Here is a 4,473-nt window from a genome sequence, read left to right as displayed (position 1 = left end):
TGATGGCCATTCGAATTGGTGTGAGGTGATATCTCATTGTAGTTTTGGTTTGTATTTCTCAAATAATGAGTATTGTTGAGCAACTTTTCATGTATTTGTTAGCCATCTATATGTCTCCTTGGTATTCTTTGGAACTCTGCATTCAAATGGGTATATCTTTCCTTTTCTCCTTTGCTTTTTGCTTCTCTCCTTTTCACAGCTATTTGTAAAGTCTCCTCAGACAACCATTTTGCATTTTTGCATTTCTTTTTCTTGGGGATGGTCTTGATCCCTGTCTCCTGTACAATGTCACGAACCTCCGTCCATAGTTCATCAGGCACTCTGTCTATCAGATCTAGTCCCTTAAATCTATTTCTCACTTCCACTGAATGATCATAAGGGTTTGATTTAGGTCATACCTGAATAGTCTAGTGGTTTTCCCTACTTTCTTCAATTTAAGTCTGAATTTGGCAATAAGGAGTTCATGATCTGAGCCAGCCAGATTCCAGTCTTGTTTTTGCTGACTGAATAGAGCTTCTCTATCTTTGGCTGCAAAGAATATAATCGATCTGATTTCGGTGTTGACCATCTAGTGATGTCCATGTGTAGAGTCCATGTTGTGGAAGAGGGTGTTTGCTATGACCCCTGTGTCCTCTTGGCAAAACTTTATTAGCCTTTGCCCTCCTTCATTCTGTACTCCAAGGCAAAATTTGCCTGTTACTCCAGGTGTTTCTTGACTTCCTACTTTTGCATTCCAGTCCCCTATAATGAAAAAGACATCTTTTTTGGGTGTTAGTTTTAGAAGGTCTTGTAGGTCTTCATAGAACCGTTCGACTTCAGCTTCTTCAGCATTACTGGTCGGGGCATAGACTTGGATTACAGTGATATTGAATGGTTTGCCTTGGAAACGAACAGAGATCATTCTGTTGTTTTTGAGATTGCACTTAAGTACTGTATTTTGGACTCTTTTGTTGATTATGATGGATATTCCATTTCTTCTAAGGGATTCCTGCCCACAGAAGTAGATAATATGATCATCTAAATTAAATTCAACCATTCCAGTCCATTTTAGTTCACTGATTCCTAAAATGTCGACGTTCACTCTTGCCATCTCCTGTTTGCTTTGTTTGCCTTGTTTCATGGACCTAACATTCCAGGTTCTTTTTTTTTTTTTTTTAGAAAATAATCAAATTTATTCTCTCTAGGGAATGGGGTCACCCTTCTCAGTTCTAGGGTGCCATCCATCCTTAAATAGGAGGAGGGGCGCCTACTCACTCGGCAGGCGGTGGACATTCAGGGGCAGTGGGGGCTGTCTCTGCCAGAGCAGGCTGCCCATCGCCCCAACCGAGGGCAGAAAACCAGCTCCCCGGCCTGCAGCACCTGCCCGGCCGGCCACGTGCTGCCCGGCCCATACTGCTGGTAGACGTTCGCATCCTTCTGGAACATGACCAGTGCCTGGGCTGTGTGGATCCGCACGTGCTGGGCCAGGCTGTTGGTGTCCAGGAACTTATCCCCGCAGGAATCACAGGCATAGAGAATATGGGTGTTGGGATCTTCTTCCTGCACTTGCTTCACAGCTTTGCTGATCTCGGCTTTAAGGACTTCAGTCTCATCGGCAGTCACTGCGGCCCCTACTGGCACCACCGTGAGCTGCGTGACAGCCATTGCTGCCAGTGCCTCAGTGGCCAGCGTGACCATGTCATCGACAGTGACCACACTAACCTCACCGCCCTTCTCTGGCTCCAGGATTTTGATGCCGGCCTTGCCCTGGTGCACAGTCTTCACATGGGAGTGAAGGTTGTCCACCCGACTGAAGCCGCGACCACACTTGTCACACAGGTAGGGCTTCTCTCCAGTGTGGATAATGATGTGCTTAGACAGGTCCCCCATGTTCACAAAGGCCTTACTACACACGCTACACTTGTGGGGGCGAATATTATCATGGTGGCGGATATGATTGGCCAACTGGCTGGACTGGATGAATCTCTTGCCGCAGCGCTCACAGACGTAGGGCTTCTCCCCGGTGTGCTGGCGCACATGGGCGATGAGAGAGCTGGCCTGGGTGAAGGCTTTGCCGCACATAACGCACTGGCATGACTTCTCACCCGCGTGAATGCGAACGTGCCGCTGCAGGGCGCCGGGGTCAGCGAACTGCCGCTGGTAGTGGACACACACGTAGGGTTTCTCCCCGCTGTGGATCCACAGGTGCCGCTTCAGGTTTCCTGAGGTGGTGAACTGCTTTCCACACTCCCGGCACTTGAGGGGCCCATCGACGATGTGGATCTTCAGGTGGGCCTTCAGATTACCCACCTGGTTGAACTTCTTGTCGCAGTGCGGGCACTTGTGCTCCTTGTCGGTGTCGTGCGTCTCCAGGTGGCGCATCTTTGACAGTGGGGTCAGAGAAGGAACGGCCGCAGTAGTCGCACTGGTAGGGCTTCTCACCGCTATGCACCAGCTGGTGCCGCTTGAGATTGCCCGACGTGGTGAAGAGCTTGCCACAGTCCTTGCAGCGGTAGCGCGCCTCGCCCGAGTGCCGCTTCTTGTGCAGGTTCAGCAGGCTGATAAGCCGGTAGCTCTTGCCGCACTCCTCGCAGCCATAGGGCTTCAGCAGGCTGTGTGTCTTCTCGTGGGCCTTGCAGGCGGCTGGGTCAGAGAAGGCCTTGCTGCACTCCCACCACGAGAACGGCTTCTCGCCCGTGTGGATGCAGATGTGCCGCTTGAAGTTCCCGGTGTGCGTGAACTCCTTCCCACAGTCCTCGCACTTGTGGATGACGGAGTCGTAGGACTTGGACTCCATGCGGTCGCCGTAGGTGCACGAGCGCAGGCCTTGCGCCTCAGCGCCGAGCTCCTGGCCCGAGTCCGTGCTGGCCGACTCCTCACTCTCCTCTGGGGCCTCGCCCTTCTCCAGTGGCGGCCCCTCTTCCTTGACCACCGCGGGCGCGGCGCCCTCCTCCTCCTCTCGCTCTTCTCCCTTCCTGGCTGGCTCCACCTCCATTTCTTGCTCTGAGCTCTCTGACAAGGCAGCCTCAGCCTCAGCAGCAGCCATGCCACTCGTGGGGTCCGGCTTGAGCTCCACAGGCTCCCGGGGAGCATCTGCCTTCTCCGTCTGCTCTGCACCGCTGCCTGTGCTCTCGGCCTGGCCACCGTGCTCCTCCTTGGGCTCCCAGCCTGGGCCCGTGGGCGGACTGCTCCTAGCCGGGTCCAGCTCACTCAGCGCAGTGGCAGCAGCCTTCTCCTCTTTGGCTCTCTTGTCCCCCACTTCCGTGGCTGAGGCCTCCATAGTCTCCCCAGGGCTGGCAGCCGGCTCACCCAGTGACTTGAGGGTGTGACAGGCCGTGATGATGTCCTGCATCTGCAGGAAGCTGGCCACGGCCAGCACATCATCCATATTCTCAGAGCTCAGGCTCAGCTTGGCTGTGTACATAAACTCCAGCACCTGCCCCAGGCCTGCCGCGTTACTGATGTCCAGGTGCACCACATCCTTCTGGTCCACGAAGAGCATCTTGAAGTATTCGCTGCAGGCCACCAGCACTGTTTTATGAGCCTTAAAGTCAACACCGTCCACCACAAAAGTGCAGTAGCACAAAAGTCCCAGTTGCCGCTGCTGGTTCAGCTGCTCCAAGACGTGTTGGCTGTGCTGGGGAAAATCCATGGCTCAGATTTCCAAGTAGTCCAGGCTACTCTGTTCCAACAGTTTGTCTGGGGAAACTCCAGCTTGACTCTCCTCCTCCAGCTCATTACCTGCCATGTCCTGGGACCCCACCGCAGAGGGAGGTGCATCACGGCCGCGAGAAGGCCTGGGACGGCACTTCAGAGCAGACAAAGGGCGCCGCCACGTTAGAGTCGGGCGGAACCGACCTCGCTGGCTTCCCAGCTCACATTCCAGGTTCTTATGCAATATTGTTCTTTACAGCATTGGACCTTGCTTCTATCACCAGTCATATCCACAACGGGGCGTTGTTTTTGCTTTGGCCCCATCCCTTCATTCTTTTTGGAGTTATTTCTCCACTGATCTCCGGTAGCATATTGAGCACCTACCAACCTGAGGAGTTCATCTTTCAGTGTCCTACCTTTTTGCCTTTTCATTGACTATGCCAAAGCCTTTGACTGTGTGGATCACAATAAACTGTGGAAAATTCTGAAAGAGATGGGAACACCAGACCACCTGACCTGCCTCTTGAGAAACCTGTATGCAGGTCAGGAAGCAACAGTTAGAACTGGACATGGAACAACAGACTGGTTCCAAATAGGAAAAGGAGTACGTCAAGGCTGTATATTGTCCCCTGCTTAGTTAACTTATATGCAGAGTACATCATGAGAAACGCTGGGCTGGAGGAAGCACAAGCTGGAATTAAGATTGCTGGGAGGAATATCAATGACCTCAGATATGCACCACCTTTGTGCCACCCTTGTGGCAGAAAGTGAAGAAGAACTAAAGAACCTCTTGATAAAAGTGAAAGAAGAGAGTGGAAAAGTTGGCTTAAAGCTCAACAT

General features: G+C 52.4%; 1 pseudogene; it reads right to left on the bottom strand.

Annotated features, from left to right (window-relative positions):
* Positions 1–1,137: 1,137 nt before the first annotated feature.
* LOC136153680 (zinc finger and BTB domain-containing protein 17 pseudogene) lies at positions 1,138–3,715 on the bottom strand (annotated as a pseudogene).
* Positions 3,716–4,473: the final 758 nt, after the last annotated feature.

This window comes from Muntiacus reevesi, chromosome X (genome assembly GCF_963930625.1).
Source record: "Muntiacus reevesi chromosome X, mMunRee1.1, whole genome shotgun sequence".
Classification (NCBI taxonomy): Eukaryota; Metazoa; Chordata; class Mammalia; order Artiodactyla; family Cervidae; genus Muntiacus; species Muntiacus reevesi.
This window is presented reverse-complemented; position numbering and strand designations above follow the sequence as displayed.